Source organism: Lolium rigidum, chromosome 5, assembly GCF_022539505.1.
Source record: "Lolium rigidum isolate FL_2022 chromosome 5, APGP_CSIRO_Lrig_0.1, whole genome shotgun sequence".
In the NCBI taxonomy this organism is placed as follows: domain Eukaryota; kingdom Viridiplantae; phylum Streptophyta; class Magnoliopsida; order Poales; family Poaceae; genus Lolium; species Lolium rigidum.
Genome location: NC_061512.1, coordinates 207,580,588 through 207,603,565, shown reverse-complemented (window position 1 = coordinate 207,603,565; position 22,978 = coordinate 207,580,588). Strand labels below are relative to the sequence as shown.

Here is a 22,978-nt window from a genome sequence, read left to right as displayed (position 1 = left end):
TGAGCAATTGATAGGATTGAAATAGCATTAAGACAGAACATCAAGTCTATTAATCATGTAGGCATGTTTTCCATATATAGTCATACGTGCTCGCAATGAGAAACTTGCATAACATCTTTTGTCCTACCAGCCGGTGGCAGCCGGGCCTCTAGGGAATCTACTGGCAATTAAGGTACTCCTTTTAATAGAGCACCGGAGCAAAGCATTAACACTTGGTGAAAACATGTGATCCTCATACCTACGCCTTCCCCTCCAGTTATCCCAGTTGCTGTCAATCTGGGCCTCGGATTCCGGACATAGACATGTGCAAACAACTTGTAGATACAATCTAAGCAATAATTATAGAGCTCAAATCTAAGATCATGCCACTCGTGCACTAGTGACAAGCATTAAACACAACAAGATTGCAAGCAACAATAACTTCACAAACTTATATAGATAGACTAATCATAATGTAACAATCCATCGGATCCCAACAAACACAACACCGATTACATCGAGATGGATCTCAATCATGTAAGGCAGCTCATGAGATCATTGTATTGAAGTACATGGGAGAGAGAGTACCAACTAGCTACAGCCTAGAACCCGTAGTCCATGGGGGAACTACTCACGGAGCATGATGGAGGCGGTGGCGTCGATGGAGATGACTTCCGGGGCACTTCCCCGTCCCGGCGGTGTGCCGGAACAGAGATTCTATCCCCGAAACGGAGTTTCACGATGGCGGCGGCGCCCCCGGAGTCTTTCTCGAGTTTCGTCAATTGGTGTAGGGTTTTTAGGTCACGAGGGATTATATAGGCGAAGAGGCGGAGTCGGGGAGCCAGGGGCTCCCTCCCCACATCCGGGCGCGGCCGGGGGCCACCCGCGCCGCCTTATGGTGTGGGTCCCCGGGCCTCCTCTCCGGCTCCCCTTCGGTGTTCCGGTCCGTCTCGGTGAAATAAGATGTTTGGCTTTTGTTTCGTCAAATTCCGAGAATATTGTCCGTCATGACCTTTCTCGGAACCAAAAACAGCAGAAAACAGAACCGGCACTTCGGCATCTTGTTAATAGGTTAGTTCCGGAAAATGCATAAAATCATTATTAAGTGTGAGCAAAACATGTAGGTATTGTCATAAAACTAGCATGGAACATCAGAAATTATAGATACGTTGGAGACGTATCAGTAGCCCTCTTCCCTTTCACAATTTCTTCAGGTGTGAGCCGACCAATATTGTCGAGGTTTTGGATATAGCTACATATGAAACGCCTAGATCCTTCAATCGTTGGAAGAATCTTATCGTGTGTGACTTCATTGCGAGCATATCATACCCTCCAAGCAATCATCAATATGCGGCCACATATCTCAAGCGGCACTCCCAAGCATCCAGGCCTCCAGCCAGTCATCCTGAATAGGAGCCACAATCTTCGGTATCGGCCATATTTCTCTCATTGCCTCCCACGAGCCAGCGGCATGTGGGCATTGGATCAAGGTATGATAAGAGTCTTCCACCAAACTTCCACATATACGGCACCCTCCATCGACTGGAAGATGTCTTCGTTTTTTATTTGCCTCCGTCGCTAGAGCGTTTGAAACCGCCTTCCATGCAAATATTCGAACCTTTTCTCGGTATATTGCACTTCCGGATTTTCTTCCGGATGGGTTTATCTCCATGTGGAAATGTACTAGACGCTCTCACCACCAGATCTTGTTGAGCTATCCACCAACCGATACTCGTATGCACTTCTTATTGAGAATATTCCATTCTTCTCCATCTCGCCATGCTAAGAAATCATCTCGGCTCGTGGCCGTAAACTTTAATACGCATGATCACTTCAACGTCTATATGTGGAAATGTTTTACGTACTAACGCCTCATCCCAATTTCCATGATCATCCAGCACACTAGCCACTCGAATAAGATGTGACTTCCCCTTATTACCAATAACTTTAAGTTCATGCTCCCGTGTGATCCAATTGTCGCGCCAAATACGGATCGAGCGACCGTTTCCAACTCGCCATATAAGACCATGTTTAAGCAGCTCTAGTCAATAGGTAACAACAGTCCATGTAGGTGACGGATTACCAGAAAAAACTGTATCCACCAAGTTGCCCTGCGGGTAGTACTTAGCACGTAGCACACGAGCACAAAGGCTATCAGGTCTGTGGCGTGCTATCAAAGCCTAGTTAAAAATCCTCATGTCCCTAAACCCCAGGCCACCATGGGGTTTGGATCGTATCAGCACATCCCAACTGACCCAGTGGGTTTTCCTATTCCCTCTCGCAGCACCCCACCAAAAATCTCGGATCAGTTTCGTCAAATCATCGAACACAGACATTGGCAGCTTAAAGACGCCCATAATGTATGTTGGCAAAGCTTGAGCCACTGCTTTAATCATAATTTCCTTTCCTCCTTGTGATAAATCCCCCCACATCAACAACCCTTAGAGATCTTGGATTGTAGATTATCAAACTTCCCTTTATTTATTCTTCCCACAGGTGAAGGTAACCCAAGATACTTCTCTTCAAAATTATCTCTCTGGACATTAAGAGTGCCTCTGATCTCCTCCCTGTACTTTCCCCTGGCATTGTGGGCTAAATAGTATTGAGCATTTTGAAGGGTTAATAAGTTGCCCCGTAGCCATTGCATAAGAATCAATTACATACTTAACCCTCTCCGCCTGGCCACCCTCTGCCTTGAAGAACAACAGTGTGTCATCTGCAAACAGGAGATGAGAAATTCCAGGTGCACGCCGACAAATCTTGATGGGGGAAATACCTCTTGTGCTAATTTCTGATTGCAATAGGGCAGAAAGACCATCAGCAACAAAGAGAAATAAAAATAGAGACAATGGATCACCTTGTCTTAGGCCTCTCGTGCCGGAAATCCATCTGGTCCGGGAGCCTTAAGTGGCCCAATTTGAAAGATGGCATCAGAAATTTCCAGCTCTGAAAATGGCCTACACAAGGTCTCATTTACTTCTTCCGAGATCACTTCCCGAAACAAGTTCACCACCGGCCTAGGCTGAATAGACAGGTCCCGAGTATGCACCGACCGAAAATAAGATGTTGTCATGCGTTCCATTTCATTTGGAGTATCCTGTACCACACCATCTTGGTCCTTGAGTGGAGCAATCCGATTTTTTCGTGCTCGCCATACCGCCTTTCGATGAAAGAATTTGGTATTTCGATCTCCCTCCTCCAACCAAGATATTATGGACCGCTGCAACCATAGCATCTCTTCTCTATAGAGAAGTTCATTCATTGCATCCATCATTTCACGTATAATCTCTCTAGGTGCACTATCATGTTGTAGTTTCTCCAACTTCCTCCATAAGCCATCCAATTCCCGGGTAGTATTACCAAATTTCCTTCCTCCCCAGGCATGTAACACATCCATAAACTTTTTCAGGGCCTCGTTGATTTCTCCAAGGTCAGATTTTGAGCCACTATCCTGCCACACATTGGCTACCACTTCTAGGAGAGCATGCTCTCTTTCCCACATAATTTCATACCTCTTGCATTTCCATATGGGCCCTTTGGTAGATTCCCGCGCAAGCTTGATTAGAAGGGCACAATGGTCCGCGCATGGAGTCACAATATGCACCACCGAGGCATCTGAGAAAATATCCCTCCAGCGATCATCAGCTAGCCTTCGATCAAGCCGCACTTTCACATTTGCATTCCCGCGGCGCCTGTTATCATATGTAAACGGAACGCCCTTAAACCCAAGATCCTTTAATTCACACTCCATAAGCGTGTCCCGGAACACTGCCATCTGGTTCTCTAGACGTCGACACACCGAGAGATGTTCATGTTGCCAAAGGGCTTCGTTGAAATCGCCTACCAGAAACCACGACAACATAGACGATGCTTTCAGATCGCACAGAGCAGACCACATACGAAAACGTTGGTCAGTCCTCGGCTCTCCATATACAAATGTAGCATTCCATATTGGGGCCGAAACCGATTCCCGCATATGCACATCAATGAAACATGCAGTGATCTCCTTAACCTCCACAATAACACTATCATGCCGGAAAAGGGCCAGACCCCCACTCATGCCATCGCTATTACAGCCAGCAAAACCGCTGAGTCCCAATCTCCTCTTTAACCTCTCCATAGGCTTTTTCTTAAAAGGACTTTGCTAGTTCACATCAATATTTTTTGTCAAAATTTTATAACATTTCCTAACACGTTTTAAACTCATTTAAAAAAAACAAGAGCTTATGCTCCTAGATGTCAAAATGCTTGTCAAGATTTCTGCAACTAATGTCATTGGATGGAGGACATTTGTGTTGCCCGCGAAAACAAGCGATACAAAATGTACTAGCTTCTATGATAACCCTTTGTCGTCCTCTCGGCTCACTCTCATATACATGTGCAATTGTGGTTAATTCACAAGTATCGGGCGTGTTTAAGGAACAAGGAGGGAAAGAGAGAAGGACGAATGACGAAGAAGAGTAAGGAGATGGTTTAAACAAGGCGCATCTGGTAGGTTGTATGTAACATCCTAAGATTAGATACTACAAATATAAATAACACATATGTGTGCATTGCATTCATGCATAGAAAATCTGAGAATTTTTTGCACATTTGATTAAAACTTATCAAAGTAATTAAAGTTTCAGTTGAGTTCATGAAACTGAAGTAGATCATCAAGTTGAGTGCGATAAACTTCAACATAAACTTTGTTAAAACTTGTTTTGGGTAAAGGTGATTTGATCAATTGGTTAGATCAAGTTGGAAAAGAACTATACCAACAACACATTATTTAAGGATCAAATACCAGATCTTCCATATATCATATCATGGTATTCCTTACCACAACACATGGATAAAAGAGTTACACTACAAGGAAAAGCCTTATTGTCGGTGCACCAAAAACGGCTATTGCCGGCGCACCAGAGCCCGCCGGTGGGAACAGGCCGGTGATAATGAGCAGTAACATGAATTATCCCCGGCGAACCAGGCCAGGTGCACCGGCGGTATGATTTTTCAATTTTTTTAAAAAAGGCCGATCTAGATCTAGATCTCGATCTAGATCTAGGTCGGGTTCGTCCTCGAAAACCATGAATGTGGGCCTGTCGTTGTTGCGCCGAGGTAGGAGTAGGAGGAGGTGTAGGAGGCCGGAGGTGGTGGTGGAGGAGGAGGTGACCGGAGGTGGAGTATGAGGAGGAGGAGGAGGATATCACCGGAGGAGGATGTCACCGGAGTAGGAGGAGGGAGGTGGAGGAGGAGGAGGCCCGATGTGTAGTATGAGGAGGAGGAGGAGGAGGAATATGTCACCGGAGGGAGGATGTCACCGGAGTAGGAGGAGGAGGAGGAGGCCCGAGGTTGAGGAGGAGGAGGCCCGAGGTTGAGGTCGCCGGAGGAGGCCCGAGGTTGAGGTCGCCGGAGGAGGTCGTCGTCGGAGGAGGAGGAGCCCGTCAGGGAGGAGAAAAGGAGGAAGGAGAAGAGGAGGAGGAGGAGGAGAGGAGGAGGAGAAGTGGAAGAGGAGGAGGAGGAGGCTAGTATGCGCCTATATAGTAGAGGTTACTGCCGGCGCACCTAGTATGGTGGTGCGCCGGGGGTACTTTTTAATTTTTTTTCATCCAAATCTAAAACCTCAAAAAACTCTGTTTTCCTTTTCGAATTTTGGGAATCAAAAAAATCGGTAAACGGCCGTAGGCAGTTGAATTCGGATAGTAAATTTCGCGTACATAGATTTTGATATAAAAAAGTTTTTCATTGGAGGTCGTATGCAACCAGAAATCCAGTTTTACCGAAAGATGACGCCATTTTGAATAATATATCGAAATTCATTTTTTCAAATTTTTATTAAAGCTAGATTACATAATACATGGGCAGTTCAAAGGATTTTATTTTTTTAATTTTCTATCATTTTCTTTTATTTTTTCGAAAACTGAAAAGGCGATTCCCGGGGGGGTGGTGGTGGAGAGAAAAATGTAGGCACCTTACCCCGGCGCACCTCTATGGTGGTGCGCTGGTGGTAAATTGTGTGCCACCGGTGCACCACCATAGAGGTGCGCCGGGGGTAAGGTGCCCAGATTTTTTGTTTCCGGCCAGAATTCTTCGAATTTTATTCCCGGCGCACTAAATTTGCTTGTGCGCCAGGCAATATAGGTTCTTCGCCGCGCGGCCTAACATGGCTCGCCGGCGGTATTTTGCCACCGGCGCATGGATTTGCTGGTGCGCCGGTAGTGCTATTTTCATCTATAGGCCTTTTCCTAGTAGTGTTAAGTGCGAAACCAATAAAAAGAAACCTAATAACAAAATATGGTTATCATTCACATGTCTTTATACAATATTTATTCTCACCATGATCATGTATTTCTTAAACCCGTTTCTTGATCTCATAACAAGAAAGTCAACAAAAAGGTCTTGTAATAAAGTCTTGATCTATTCCATACAAATCCATTCACTCCACAAACTAGAAAGGGAGAATTGTCATCCCTTGATTTAGAGATTTAGGATATAGTCCAGTTCACATACAAGTTAGGGAGGTCAACCCAATCTTAGTAAATTAAATAAATATCTCGACTTTAAGTGTTACACATGTCACAAGGAGATAGAACCATTCCTATGGAAGAGTTCCTATGAGTAGTCTTTTGGAATCAAGAAGAGATAATAAATCACTTAGCTAAATGGGTGTTCCAGACTTCCAGGAGAATAGAGAAGTACAAGAGTATTCTTGTATAACTATGGACCTTTATTAGAGAAGCTGGAACCCAAACCATATGATCATAATACTTCAAATGGAAGAGTTGCATTGGGTAATCAATTGGATCAAAGAGATATGGTGAGTACATGACATACCTTAGAATTAGTTAAGCTTATACAATTAAGCACAAGCTTAAGTGTATATCCTAGTCATTTGAGCAATTATCCAAGCTTAGAAGAGAGATCCACACATCTTTAGTCATTTCTTTATATAGCTAGAGCCATGATCATCATAATTAAATTATGATCCAATGATGCTACACCATAGAAGTAGGGCTCCATGTATTGGAGATATATCCCATATGGATATACATTGAGAGGTGATATTCATAATCATGATGATACATGTAATCAAGGAGAAGATCATAAACCAATGGATGAAGGTTGGACATTCTAGGATTATGAAGAAGGAATATGGATCATGAGTAGTGTCATTCATTTTGGAGTTAGTAATGAACACCCGAGAGATCCAGTAATCATCTTTTAAGATTGATAAGTGAGAAAGATAAGTAGATTATGTCGGGAGTGGAGTTGAGCACTCTGCTGAAATTGGATTTATTAAAAGTGTCTTAGAGATGAAATTTATATTTATTTGAATAATATGAAGAGCTTTAGTGTCAAGCTCATAAAGACAATCAAGGAATTTAAGAAAATGAGGTAATTAAGAGATATTAGTGGATAAGTGAGTTGACCATGTTAATCACATGAATATACCCTGGTAGAGAAAGATGATTACAAACCCAATATAGTAGCACGATTAATTGAAGAATATGGAATCCTATATATAGAGCATACCTCAAACTGTTGGAGATATGCCCAAGAGGCAATAATAAAAGTGGTTATTATATATCTTTATGTTTATGATAAATGTTTATATACCATGCTATAATTGTATTAACCGAAACATTGATACATGTGTGTTATGTAAACAAACAAAGAGTCCCTAGTAAGCCTCTTAACTAGCTTGTTGATTAATAGATGATTAGTTTCATAATCATGAACATTGGATGTTATTAATAACAAGGTTATATCATTGTATGAATGATGTAATGGACACACCCAATTAAGCGTAGCATAAGATCACGTCATTAAGTTATTTGCTATAAGCTTTCGATACATAGTTACCTAGTCCTTATGACCATGAGATCATGTAAATCACTTATACCGGAAAGGTACTTTGATTACATCAAACGCCACTGCGTAAATGGGTGGTTATAAAGGTGGGATTAAGTATCCGGAAAGTATGAGTTGAGGCATATGGATCAATAGTGGGATTTGTCCATCCCGATGATCGGATAGATATACTCTGGGCCCTCTCGGTGGAATGTCGTCTAATGTCTTGCAAGCATATGAATAAGTTCATAAGAGACCACATACCATGGTACGAGTAAAGAGTACTTGTCAGGAGACGAGGTTGAACAAGGTATAGAGTGATACCGATGATCAAACCTCGGACAAGTAAAATATCGCGTGACAAAGGGAATTGGTATCGTACGTGAATGGTTCATTCGATCACTAAGTCATCGTTGAATATGTGGGAGCCATTATGGATCTCCAGATCCTGCTATTGGTTATTGGTCGGAGTGAGTACTCAACCATGTCCGCATAGTTCGCGAACCGTAGGGTGACACACTTAAAGTTGGATGTTGGAATGGTAGAACTTGAATATGGAATGGAGTTCGAATATTTGTTCGGAGTCCCGGATGAGATCCCGGACATCACGAGGAGTTCCGGAATGGTCCGGAGAATAAGATTCATATATAGGAAGTCATTTTATAAGATTTAAAATGATCCGGAAGGTTCTATGGAAGGTTATAGAAGGTTCTAGAAAAGTCCGGAAGAAACCATTAAGGAAGGCGGAGTCCCGTAGGGACTCCACCTCCCATGGCCGGCCAACCCTAAGGGGGAGGAGTCCCAAGTGGACTCCCCTATGGGGGCCGGCCACCCCCCCACATGGAAGGGGGGGAATCCCACCCCAAGTGGGATTCCCACCTTGGGTAGGTTTCCCTATCACATGGAAGGTTTTGGGTTCGGGTCTTATTCGGAGACTTGTAGTCCAACACTTGGGGCTTCCACCTATATAATGAGGGGCCAAGGGGAGGGGGCCGGCCACCCAAAAGACCACAAGGTGGCCGCACCCCATAGTGGCCGGCGCCCCCCTCTCCCAAACCCTAGCGGCCCTCTCTCCTCCACCACATCCCGCACGCTTAGTGAAGCTCCGCCGGGTTTCTCCACCACCACCGACACCACGCCGTCGTGCTGTCGGATTCAAGAGGAGCTACTACTTCCGCTGCCCGCTAGAACGGGGAGGTGGACGTCGTCTTCATCAACAACCGAACGTGTGACCGAGTACGGAGGTGCTGCCCGTTCGTGGCGCCGTGATCAAGATCTTCTACGCGCTTTGCAAACGGCAAGTGAACGTCTACCGCAGCAACAAGAGCCTCATCTTGTAGGCTTTGGAATCTCTTCAAGGGTGAGACTCGATAATCCCCTCGTTGCTACCGTCTTCTAGATTGCATCTTGGCTTGGATTTCGTGTTCGCGGTAGGAATTTTTTTGTTTTCTATGCAACGTTATCCTACACAAACATGATCAAAGGAATAGTGTTCAACTCATTTGAACAACCATAGCCTATTACTAGTGGATAGAATAAATAGTTGAGACAAGTGGAGAAAACAAGTATATTAGATGAACTCTTAATTAGCTTCGAAACTATATCCACACTAATCACAACTAGGACTGATCCATATCTTACATGAGAAGGAGGGGAACCTTTGGTAAATTGGATATCTTATATCAACACACTTGGAACTTTAATCTATAATTCCAAGTCAAGCATGTATAAAATGTTGTGATCCTAAGCAAATTGTAGTGTTATAATCACATAACGCTTCGTAGAGTTCACCCCAAGTCTTTGACACAAGTAACAAACCCCAAATATTGTGTTGTATCGAAATTAATCTTCATCTTGAACACACTTCTTCCTTAAGAAAGAAATAAGAATCACTTCTAAATAACCAAATCCAATACCTAAGAAAACAATACTACTAACATTACAATAATCCTAGGTGATACCCAAGGTACTAGGAACATATTATTCATCCAACATAAATGTTGCTTTGCACTAATTCACGAATAATAAGCCAAGCAATAATTTAAATCCCAGGAAGTTTCGTTTCTGCAATTAATACAAAACAAAGGTCCTAAACATCAATATGAATTTAGATAAGTCCATCGAAAAATAATTTGAACATCACAAAGTATATAAACACATTTTAGTTATAGATACATCCATATCTAGAACAAGTTGTTCATATTATTTTGAATGAGAGGAGTATTTGAAATCATCCGTATTAAGATGCTTAATTCAAACTCTAATCTAATTTTAAATATAAATGTGCAAATAAATAATTTTAATACAAGATAATGGCCTAGTTAATATCTCTACTACATTTTAGAAGAATTCACACATTAAAAATCATCCAAATCAGATGGAAAATCCAAATGGAAGTTTAAAAACTAAGAATAGAAAAAGAAAAGAATAATAAAAATAAAAATAAGGGTGATTCCAGCCGGACCGGCCAATGGACTGCAGTTCTACCTACCTAGCCACCCAACATGCTGAACTAGCCCACAAGTAGCCGAGCCTAGGTTACCGCTTCAATCTCTACTACTCCCTCCGTCTCGGTTCACAGGGCCTAATCTGAAAAAACATGTGCCCCATAATGCCTTTCCACTAAGGCCTGCATGCATTTAATTAGAAGTAGTAACCCCTCTAATTACTCTCTACCTTCTCTTTCTTCTTTTTAAAGAGCTGAGAAGAGTTTTAGCGTCCAATCAAATGCGTTCTTGGTCGCGGTGCAAATTCATATGAGCCCTGTGAACCGGGACGGAGGGAGTACTTAAAAAGTAGGGAGGCGTTCCGTCGTTAGACCGTCCGTCCTTCGCTTCGTCAAGCTATCCTCCGTAGCGATCTCACACCGCCCGACACATGGGCCAGCCCAAGGCCCAAAGTTAATCTATACCTATATATATATATATATATATATATATATATATATATATATATATATATATATATATATATATATATATATATATATATATAGAAACTCTATTAAGCCCCCTGGGTGCAAAATAATTATTCTGCACCCGGGTCGATATACCCAGCCGGACGGCGTCCGTTCCACCGAACCATTTCTCCATCGGACCCATGGTCCGGCTCACAGCACCTTACCACCGTATTTTTTTTATTCTGACGGTTTGCTTTCTGATTAGCCCACGATGCCACGGCCCTAGCGGCATCTATTTTTTTCTCCTAGCTTCTAATCGAGGGCGTCCGGCGGCGAACGGTCCGGCGGAGGCGAGTGGGTGCGCGGCCGACGGCCGGCGGCGAGCGTATGGGCGGCAGGTTGAATCAACCGCAGCTTGCAGCCTCGGCATCGCGCGGCCCGGCTGGTGGTCTCGTCGGCTGGCGGCAGCAGGCGGAATCTGCGAAGAAAACGACGGTAGGCCTCTCCGCGTGAATTCAGTGCCGGAGCTTCCGAGCAGCCAGCTTGCCGTGGTCTGCTGGTATACATCTACGCCAGGTCCATCCTTCCTCCACCGGTATGCCTGGTTATATTTTTCTCTTCCTTCACCGGTGTGGATCCAGTGGCGGGGCTTCTCAGGTGTTTCGATCTCTCTCAAAGTCTTGTCAAAGGCGCTAGCATCCTGCACGCGAGCTATGAGCAGTAGCTATCAAGCAATAGCAGGCAGCTGCTGCAATCTGGGTATCTCTCAGCGCCTCTTGCAAGGCAGCTTCAAACTACTCTGCTCTCCTCTAGAAACTTAATTCTGTCATGTTTCCTACTTACCCCTACTGTCCCACCTTTTCGTTACTTTTGATCCTTGCCTCTTAATTTGGGGAAATTCTAATTAGGTCTTAGATTCTGCACTAAAAAAATGTTCTTTACAGATTTCTATGTTCCTATGTGTAGTACTGTCAATTTTCAAAGGGATACCATCGAGTCATTTTACAGAGTATATAGAGTTGAATGTGAAACTAATTAACGTGTAGATTTTGTGTCTTTCTGATGTAGATTTATTAAGATATGATAGTTAGGATCTGTACTAACGAATTATTTGTTTTCTCCTATGATATTGGTCCTAAAAAATCCGAATTATATTAGTCACGGAAGCTGCAGATAATGACTGCACATGGTGTTCCATGCATGCTTTTTGAGTCGCCGTATAGTCGCTGTATAGTCGCAAGTCGGCGCGGTGTGGCTGGGTCGCTCAGGCGACTTGACTCACGGAGCGAGTGGCGGTGGCTGATAGTCGCCGGTCGCCTGTCAGACTCTTTTGGGGGAATATAATTTATTGTTGAGTACATAATGCTCTTACTGCAACCAAACGCTGGCACATAGTGTGCCTTGGATTTATTGTTATGTTGATACCAAATAAACTTATGACTAGCTATGCAGTCTTTTGTGTAAAAGTTAAAGAACTGGTTGGCTCACTTTGTTGCATGTCACCAATGTGTAATTTCTGATCCATCATGAAATAGATTGTTATTTTTTTCTTATTGTAGCGTGGCTCTATAATCCAATTATCAACAAGTCAAGTTATTTTCATCCTAATTTAATTTAATTTCAGTTCAGCAGAGTGGCAACCCAATATAATTTTGCCGGTCACTGCTACCAGCTCGCAACCCTGCAACCATGATTTTTAGAATCTTGCATTGATAATTTTCATCATTAGTCGAATGTTAAATGCCATCGTTTCCCATTTGCAGAAACCTTGGCTCCATTCTTGTGAGCATCGTGGTCTAGTGTTGATTCATGTTGCTGCAACCTTAGCATATTCACTTGTTTGTTTACCCAAATCCAAGCTCTGCCATCAGATTTCAGCCGCCAAGCCAAGGTAGATTCTGATATCCAATCAAGCATACTATGGTCTATGTGGTTTTCTTAGAATTACTACCTTTATTTTTGGTGCAATTTAGATCTCTTCTACCTTTTTTTCTTCAAGAACATGTGTTTGGGAGGTACAGATTTGTCATGTCCACAACACTTATAAACATTTTGGCTGATTAGTTGCAGGTTGATATGATAATGATCTCTTTGATGGCAATACTGTCGCGTAATAAGCGCTGGCAACACTTATATTTCTGCTTTTTTATTAGCCCCTAGTCAATTTCTAGTCCAATTCATGAGTGCAAGCTTGCTGGTGATACCTTTTGTTATTCAGAAATATACTTTTATCAGATTGGCAGTTGCTTCTCGTTTTGTATGCTATCCGTGTGACATAACTTTGTTATTTGTAAGTGATTATCACCTTTTCAGCTTCCTAGCTGTAATATTTTCGTGTGCTTGAAAATAGATTAGTGTGCATGTTAGTTTCTTTAGGTCCACCTTTGGTCATGTTTTTACTTATTAGCCTATCAGATTTTGCATTTACGGACCGAGACAGCTTCAGTATCACAAATGTATTTTCGATCTGGCAAAATGACCGTGGAGGATATTCGAGTAGTTGGCCTTTGAGCATAGATGACATTGTGGGTTTATTAATCAATTATTTTTCATCCTCCATTCTCAAATATGATGGAATTCTAAATGGTTGCAGTATATTGGCACAGCTGATTCTTTAGCTCAATTTTGTTCGTGTAGAGATCCAGGTGAGGCTGCACCATATCACCTCTCTCCAGTTTCCGTGCATCCTTACAAGTCTATCAATTCATTTATTTAGCATTAAAAGCTTATGAATTAGTTAGATTCTGGTCTGATTAGCTTCTAAATCTTGTTATATATACTGGTGATGGTGTGACAATGGACATTCCTTTTCTCTTCACTGATTCAATTTTTTCCAAAGGAATTCTATGGTTGCAAATTATGTCCAGGTTCTTGATTCCTATGGTAATATTCTGCTCATTTTTCAGGACAGACGGCGATGTTCAAATACTTAAGTGGAACTGGGGATGTGTCTTACTCCTGGGTAGACAATGAACTCTAGAGCTACATCACTTGTTGTGGTCTTCAGCGTCGGGCTGCCTAGTACGATGGAAATACAACATCAACGTGTTGTCTAGTGGAGCTCATCTAGCTAAATAATTTGCATCCGACTAATGTAATTTTTATTACATGTTCACATATTAATTTCTTAATTTTTGATATGCACTCGATGCCTGAAATATGTAAACACATGTGTGCATTGACACATATATATGTTTATTCAAATGGAGTTCTTACTCTAGCCGTACTTGTAAAACTTGCATTGTGTAATCAGGCCATCCTTGTTATTCTTACGGGCATTAAACTTTTACATCACCTCTGAAATATCTTAGATTTATTAAGTTGTAATCGGTCTTAGCTTTATTATGTTGTATCTAATCATGTCTTTTATAAGTTTTTACATCGCCTCTGATATTTCCTACGTCAGTGGTTGGCCCAAACTTTCTTGCGATGGAGTGCAAATTGAATTAGTGGAGCATGCTCGTTAGCAGATTTTCTTAATAGGTTCATTGCATAGATGTTTTCTAATCAGTCAGCGAGGCACATGGGTTGCCTTGGTCATTATATTACGTCAATCAGCCAAATTAGAAAAGAGGCCGGGAATGCTCAGGGCCTGGAACGGACACTGACTGAGCATGCAACGTAATTAGAAAAAATACATGACGAGCGGACCGGGCCTCTAAAAGATCGGAACAGCCCAATTGTCTATACGTGCTCTTTCTTTTCATGTCCCCATCGGTTTAGCATCTCGTGGAAGAAAAGGACTCCATATGGATTAGGTAACTGGCGTGTTTCCTTGATCCCAGATTGCCTATATATAGCAACCACAAGGGTTTACCGAGGAGACGATCCGGTAGCTTCCTGTATCGCGGATAGTTCCAGGGAGGAGGAAGATTTAGCGCCAAGGAGGAGGCCAAGGCAGCCAACACCGTCAACTACAACGGCAATCTCGTCCACCGCGTGTTCTCGGCAACGCCGGCAACCTGCCCGACCCCTGACATCGGCGTGTACACGGAGCACAACTCCGGCATGTTCTACGTACCAATCCAACAACAGGTCTGACAAGTCGATCGAGCTCGTCCTTGCCGGGTGAGACATGTGGCGGTCGCCCAAGTTAGAGGCGCCCCTCTGAGTTTGTAGCCGCCGCCTGCAACCTACTACTATACCATACCATCGCCACCTATGCTAGACGTCCCAGGGATGCCGCCCAACCCTGAGATCCCGCCCTGGTCAGCCCCCCGAAGATCGACCTGCCGAAGGCGCCGCTGGAGCCTGGAGATCGATCATGTGCAGCAGGCCACTGGTGTCGTTCGCTTGCGGCGTCCTCGGAGCGAAGAGACGACCTGGTATGTTGCAGGCTGCGGAGGACGGGGAAGGCAGCACTAAGGCAAGAGGTGGCACCCTCAGGTTTTCCATTCAGAGAGTGTCGAGGTCCCAGTCCTTCCACGCGGCATTGAAGAAGTCCTCAGCGTAGGACATGCATATGAGAGAAGTGTACTCAAAGCGTGCTCTTGCCTTGGGTCAATGTGATCGGCCCTGGAAAACGAATGCTACAAGAAAGAGATTGGGTTGGAAATTAAGCTACCGATAGATAAATAGAGGAGGAAATGTACGTGCATAATCCACACTTTTACTGGCCTACTGCTGTTTTGAAAAACGTACAAGGATGTCTCCCTGCAGCTGTCGTCTCGATCGACGTTGATATGGGCTGGATTAGCATCAGTTTCAGTTATTTGGCTGTACGAGCAACGGACAGGGAACACCACAACAGTGCAGCGGGTCGATCCGAACTCAGTTAAGGAAAATAACTTCGGTGATCATCATCGAGAGTGTGCAAATCCCATATCTAAATCATGAGCCAGGACGGACATGTTCCACCTTTGGTTCTCTACGGTAGCTCTTGTATATTTGCATATGACAAGATGAGGACAGGAAAAAAGTACCTGAAATTATTGTTATTAGTCAGCTACTACAACACATGTAGCCCACAAGTTATGTGCTCCTCTTTTGGGCCACCTGGTTTTTATTTTGAGGAAGCTCGAGCTATGATGGTGTAACATCAATGACAGAGTTATCCAATATGTGAATCAGCTAAAATTTTGATCTTTTAAGAGAGGACATTAGAAGAATAACAACTTTGTTAAATGAAGGTAAGACTGACAACCAGTGTCTTTATTTACAATTGAACCGTCAAATTTTTCATGAAATGGATTTTTACATATGAGGGAGAAAGAGGTAAATTACTATACTTATTAAACTAAAAATATATTATAAATAGTATATTAAAGAAAATTTAAAGTAAATGGCGAGTTAAGTTGTAGATCAAACAAAGAATAAATATTAAGACGAAACATCCACTTTGGCGCAACAATTATATTGCGACGGAATTTTTGTCAATTTTTTCCTCACCCGTTGCAACGCGAGGCATGTTTACTAGTCCTCTAAAATTCCACCTCTTCTTCAATTCCTCTAAAAGCGAAGCCCGCCTTCCCCTTTGGCAGAAAGCTCGTGGTACTCAGGAATATGTGGTGTTCTCCCACGCCTGCTTCCAGGAAGGTAACGGCTGAATCATTGGCGGCGGCGTACGACGCGCCGCGCGTGCAGCTGTGCGACTTCTCCGAGGAGCTCTGCGAGAAGAAGGGTCAGGCAAGAGGTGACGATGCAGCAGCGCAGAAAAATGGGCATGCCTCGTGGAAGAGGGCGGCGTGGGACGTGACGCTCCAGAAAGCCATGGCCGGCCTCCGGGAGCCCGGCGAGAGCCGCGTCAGGTACTTTTGGACATGTTCGAGCGGCTCCTGTTCTTATCCCGTGGCGGCAACCCCGAGCTCAGAGCAGAGGCGGCGCAGGGACAAGGATGATGCCGAAGGAGGCGGCATCGGCGTCGTCGTCGCTCAGAAGGCCAATGAGATGGACATGGCGTCATACTCCTCCCTCGCGTCGTCGTCGTCGTCCAAGAACTCCTACTCCGTCGCCGACTTCCCCCACCCCAACAGGAGCAGCAGCAGTCCGGGAGACGAGCGTCAGCTCAGGAGATGCAACATAAGCTGCGTATTAGGAATAGTCAAATTTGATGAAATTCAGAATTATTATGAGAGATGTTTTTTGGGTGAATTCTTTTGTTAATGTTTTGGCACAGAGCATTGGGTCATCAGAGAGTAGCTGGAGCAAGAAGGTAACGAGGCAACATCCTTTCAGTCTGCGCTTAGGTAGTCAGGTATCCACAACAACAAAAGAAAAATTGTTCATCTCGCTGTATATGTTTTGGAGAGTGGGTTCAGAAATTGCATATAGCTGGTGAGTGAACAAACTAAGGAAAGAAATTTTGTGGAGAGGATAAGGAGGATGCTGCTGGAGGAGAGATTGCGCAGCCCGCTTGCACAATGTCTCCCGTGGACCACTGATAAACTGAAGGTACGTGAATTATGAATCACACCAGGTTCTCGGTTCATTATTCCCTTCTTACTTTGCTAATTGAGAAATGAGCATGGTCACTATGGTATACCACCTGAAGGTTAACTGAAAAACATCAAATTCTTCAGTAAAGTTCAGTATAAGACCATGTTTTCTTCTAACTGAAATTTGCAACTTATGTTCAATGCAACTTTACTTCAGTTCTGTGTGTAGAGTCTAGCGACGCAAGAGCCCACTGAATCGTTCGATGTTGTGCTCCATAAACTGTTTGTGGAATTGGTCGTGCCAGGATTGATCATCAGGTAAGTACCCGCACATTACAATTTGGCATGTGCCGTCGAAGAGTTGCTGAAAGGTGATGGGGATTTTGAGGTGGATGAGAAAAATGAGAGGATAGTGCTCTTATGCTATTCTGCTACAAGTTGTGTCAATTTATTCATGTATAGTTTCTTATCTGTCAGTGAAATTAATATATTTATGTTGCTTGGCAAGCCTCACCACTTTGCTTGATGAATTTTGCATTTACATGAAATCTCTACCCAGTTGTATAAGCAAGAATATGTATGGCCCCGGGCAACACACAGGTCTATTTCCTATTATTCAAAAAGATCCACTGTGTTCTAACTTCTATATCCAGTATGAAAACCATTTCACAAACTGATCTATGTATTTTGTTTCGGCTTGCACTACTATCAAGTATACCTGATGAAATACTTTACAATGAGCGTGATAAGATATTTTAGCAGCTTGGTGAGATATCGGTGTGATATTACGTAAATCTTCATTAGAAGCATGAACGTGTCCCTCTAACTTCAGTATATTTTGGCCACTGCGTTTGAAATGATTGGAAATTTCTTGGTCAATTTCTCTCTTATTAACTATCTGATGTATAATGATATTTTAAATGAGATACATATTTATTTTGTAGTCGTATTATCCCACAATATTTCTTGAAGACAAAGGTTGCAAAGGAGCCTTTTCCGGAATAGCTGTATGGAAGTGACATTCCATTTTGTGGGTTAAATTGGAATAGAAGCAGCTTCTACTTAGAGTTCTTTTGTGGTACCCTCAAATAAATAACAGCCCTTTATTTTCGTCCATCCAGTGGTCCAAAAAGTTTCATACCACTCTCCAAAAGTTGAGCGGTATGATACATACCTGAGGCAATTTGCGTACATCAGAAAAAAAACCGTTGACGGACTCGGCCCAGTAGACAGTCTGGCCCAATAGATTGGTCCAGGCCCAACAACTGTCGATCGAAGAGGGTAAGGCGAAAGTTCTATCCCTCATTCTTCCGTCACTGGGAGAGGTGCCGCCGCCGTTCTCTTCCCTTCCCCAACTCCGGCGACCACCCCTCGCCCCCTCGTTCGGCATGAAGGCCTGATGTAGACTTTCCCCCGTCCATCGTCCCCTTCCCTAATACTATCCCAGTGGCGGCGGCCTTGGCCCTTGGCCTCGGTGTGGATCCAAGATCGAAGGTGCCGTCATCGTCGCTCGCCAAGGCGGCCAAGGCCACCCAGTGGCGGCGCCAGGATAAATGCTAGGTATCCATTGTATTTTTTTCACAAAAAAAGAAACATTCATTCATTTCAAACTTCAAAACCTGGATTTGTGGTACCTGTTGATTCATTTCGTTTACTGTCATGGACACAAGATGCATTGATGCACAACACAGACATCCAAACATTTGATATAGAGTCACGGCTTTGTCGCAAAGCCACCGGAAGTACCTGCTACGATTTCTACCGATTTTCGTATTTGCACAATGATAGCTATGTAGCTTCTTTACTTTGATAGCTTAGTTGTCGACTATGATAAACAAAGAAATTTATAATCTCCTACTGCTAATCTGCTAGACTGATATGCCAATGCGGCTGAAAGAGGTTGCTGTTTAAGAGCTCAAGAGTACTTTGGCTTCGCAATCGCCTGCCCGCCGGTCACCGCACCAATCGCCTGCTCCGCCGCCGGTCGCTGCCGCAATCGTTAGGGACCCCAGGGCTACCGCGTCGCCTGCCGCTGTGTGTATGAGTGCGTTTGGTACTCTCGTCGACCGACTCGACTCTTGGAGATAGTGCGACCGTGCGAGCGAGCAGACGGCGTGTGGCTGTGGCCTGTGGGCTAGCTAGTGGTTGTGTCCTGTATGGGGTTGTGCCATATGACTACTTGTATAAAAAAGTTCCTCGGAATCTTGAATATTCAAACGAATACACCTGCATACTCCTGGCGGCGCTGTCGATGAGCCCACCACGCGGTTCTGGAAGTGGTGCCTGGTGCGCTGCCCGTGCTATTCCGGCGATGGTGCTTGATGTGGGAGGAGGCCGACGAAATGGTGCTTGGAGGTGAAATGGAAGGAGTCAATGCGAGGCGTCGCCGACGCGTGTTTCGGTGGTCACTGGCGTGTCGCCTTCTCCACGTCTTTGTCGTTGGTCCTTCAGTTTGCAATGTTTAGTAGGCTCCGGGATTAATTGTTCTGGTACAAACAAGATTAGCAGTACTTCGGAGTATGCTGAGCCACTTACATCTTACATTAAAGGCCTAGGTAATGCTGAAAAGGTATGGTCTGTTTTCAAATTCTAATCATAATATATTTGACATATTTCAGTTTGCAATGTTTTTAGGCTATAGTTGACTATTGTAGTTGTTAAGATAGCACTACTTTTCCTGTTGCGAGTAAGATTGGCAATATTAGCCCCAGGTCAGCAGCTACTATGAATGCTCTCTGATCGTGTGTCAGCGATATGATCAGTTTATAATAGGCATGTTGTGAGCATTTCTGAGTTCCCTACATGATTGAAAAAGGTGTTAGCAAAATACATCTAGGTTCTAGTAGCTTATAATGATTGCAATTACACCACCGTGATTCAAAGAAAACATGTTGGTTTGTTATTAGTTCATTTTTCCTTAATTCTTTCATTTATGCTAATAGCGCAATAACTTCAAATTTTCCAGTGCTTAGTAAAGATCATTAGAAGTACATATCATGTCTTACTATAGATCATTGAAATTTAGCTTATGCTTAGTACAGATCAAAACTAGTACATCTCATTGTATACTGACGAAATACCTTGTTGCTTGGTTTCAGTGGGTTTCCCAGAGTACTGGATTTGTGCGATTTGTGCGGAGGCTCGTACATCCCTTTGATGATGGAGGGCACCGATTTCTACCCTAACGATGACGAAGACCTGAGCCGCAAGAACAAATTTAAGACCTGGCACGGCAAGATCGAAGACGCATGTCCTGGTCTTTATGGCAAGGCATGATTGAAATTTGCTATGATCCTTCTCTCCGGTGTTTACTTCAGTTTTTAATGTTTCGGACTAGCTGTTTTTTTTATATCAAGTTTGATACTACCCGTGTTTACTTCAGTTCAGTTTATCATTTTGTTAGTTATCTTGTTTGATTCAGCATACTCTTTATCCTAATTTTGAAATAGTTCAATTGCACTCTGAAAACACAAGCTCCGAGCCTGTCAACAAAAGCTCTGTACTAGACACAACAAGTGAATAAATTGTATACAGCACGGGCCACCATCCGAATCAACAAAAAAGTCCTTGCGACATCCGATCCGTTTCTCTAGATGATTTTAATCACTGTAATTGGGCATAGTTGAAATACATTCACTGTGAGCTAGATATTTTTTCAAAATATAAGCAATCACTCTGATACCTTAACATGACCCATTCTACAAACGTGACAATGGTGTCTTAAGTGAGACCAGAATACAACACTGTTCAGCACGCAAATCAACAGTTGGGATTGCCTTGTTACGTCAGTCGAGATTGCTTACAGAGCTCCATCAAAACAAGTTAACAAGCATCAGGAGAGATCACATAAATATATTTTATTTCAAACTATTTGACTGCAAATAAGTACCAACCAAAATACTCTTCCAATTACAGTCAATTTAACTAGAACACCATCAGCATTATTCCAACATATCTAATCTCCAGTCGGCAACGAGAAAGCTCGACGTCTAGTAGACACATGACTAGCGTTTTTTGTGCATATTCATCCCGTTAGGCATTAACGGTGGTAGCCACCACCTTGGGAAGACGAGGCACCAGCACCTGCAGATTGGCCACGGACTGCATAGCCAATATCGATTCCGTGAGGCTGCAAAAGTTAAGAACAATTTAGTTCCTGCTATATTGTTCATGGTGAAGTTACAACATTGGAGGTGGGTTGACTCAGCGAAACAGGACATGAAACAGAGGTTTGTAGATACCTCGATCCAGAGCTTTTTCCTCAAGTCACAAACCACCTGGTAATAATATGTATAGTATACCAGAAATAATATTGGTGGACAAATATAGATATAACTCATATCCTTCATCCTCACTTCTGAAAGTCTTGCTAACCACGAACTCATGTCTTACAGAAAGATGGCGTTGTGCATAAACAACAATCAGTTAAAAAATGGATTTGTTGTTTCACTCTCATACATTCAGCAGCCATGAAAATTGATGGCATCAAGATAACATTTGAAGGCATGACAACATCTACAAAAGCAACAGTATCATATTCAGGTGCAATTCATGTCATCAAGATACCACAAGGGTAAAGGTTTGATTTTGACAACTTCATCAAATGAGTATGAGCACAATAATTCAGCAGCACATTTCATCAAGTTTGAAAAGCTTGTTAAATACTATACATGGTTTGATTTCTACAGCGCATACATTTGTTCTGAAAATAGCATCACGCGGTTACTCCATACATGAAGAATACTAATGTGCAATGGCGTGGTCGTGTGTGAGCATTCCAAATCAATATTTTTTTTAAGTCCATGCATCTTCCCAGGCTATATACTACTAGTATGCATCATCATAGATAGAATATGTACCACAGTATATATGTCAGTCCATTGTGATCCGGCCTGGACCGCCTGATCTCTCTCTCAATTTCTCTGTAGCTAGGATTATTTAACAAAGGAGGCCAAAATTTTCAGGTACATGACGTTTGTACTCTGGATTTTCGTTCTGACAAATACGGAGTACATGAAGGAATGACAGATGGTGGCGGAGTACCTGGCAGCGTCTCTCGATGTTGCGGCGGCCTCGACGTGGTGGCGTTGTCAACGTGGTGGCGGCATAGCTCGCCGGCGATGCAGGACAAGCCCGATCTGCTGGCGGCGGCGGTCGCCCGCGATGGAGACGGTGGCGTCGTCATTCGCCGGCGATGCAGTATCTGTCCGATCCGGTGGAGGCGGCGGTCGCCCGTGATGGTCGCCCGCCATGGAGGACAGGGACGACCTGGTGGCGGCGTCACTCGCCGGAGATGCAGTATCTTCCGATCCGGTAGCAGCGGCGGCGGTCGCCATCGACGCAGATGGGGTGTCGGTGGCAGCAACGGCCGCCCTCGACCCAGAAACAGGCGTTTCTCTCCGCTCTACCAAACATCTGTTATCCAATTGTTGGGCCGGGCCAAATACTGCTAATTTTATTTATTTTTTTCTTTATCAACGTTTTACTGGGCTGCCAGGCCTAATCTAAATTGATTAATCCTGACCCTTCCTCAAATCATACCTCTATCATTCCTAGCTGTGGTAAAAGTGCACCGTAAAAGATGCCTCTACTTATGACATTCAAGTGTGTGTACTTTACGGTAAGCCCTTGCCTTTGGATCCTCGTCCATACATATTAGCAAGATCTTAACATCTCATGGCCATTACATACTCCAAACATAAAAAAAAAGTGTGGAAAATCCATTCAGTAAACTATGTGATATTTGCAGAAATATATTTAAGAGTACCACATTGACCTAAGTTTGTTCTTTTGCTTTCCAAATGATGTACTGCCCTTCCTGAATATTTACATTGTCGGTATGCTACATCTTATCGACTTTGTGGAATGCAGGGGCTGTTAACTTGCGATCATG

General features: G+C 43.4%; 3 long non-coding RNA genes across 4 annotated transcripts; 2 read left to right on the top strand and 1 right to left on the bottom strand.

Moving 5' to 3' along the window:
* Window positions 1-11,166: 11,166 nt before the first annotated feature.
* LOC124654368 lies at window positions 11,167-14,014 on the top strand. Of its 2 annotated transcripts, none has more exons than XR_006988320.1 (2): window positions 11,167-13,356; window positions 13,623-14,014. It is a non-coding gene; the product is annotated as an uncharacterized LOC124654368 (long non-coding RNA). The 2 variants fall into 2 exon arrangements; XR_006988321.1 differs by having other exon boundaries at window positions 13,618-14,014.
* A 4,528-nt stretch (window positions 14,015-18,542) lies between these two features.
* Window positions 18,543-20,453, top strand: LOC124651550. The gene is made up of 2 exons (XR_006987441.1): window positions 18,543-18,645; window positions 20,184-20,453. It is a non-coding gene; the product is annotated as an uncharacterized LOC124651550 (long non-coding RNA).
* A 474-nt stretch (window positions 20,454-20,927) lies between these two features.
* On the bottom strand, window positions 20,928-22,213 carry LOC124658273. The gene is made up of 2 exons (XR_006989101.1): window positions 21,327-22,213; window positions 20,928-21,214 (listed from the first exon to the last, which is right to left on the bottom strand). It is a non-coding gene; the product is annotated as an uncharacterized LOC124658273 (long non-coding RNA).
* Window positions 22,214-22,978: the final 765 nt, after the last annotated feature.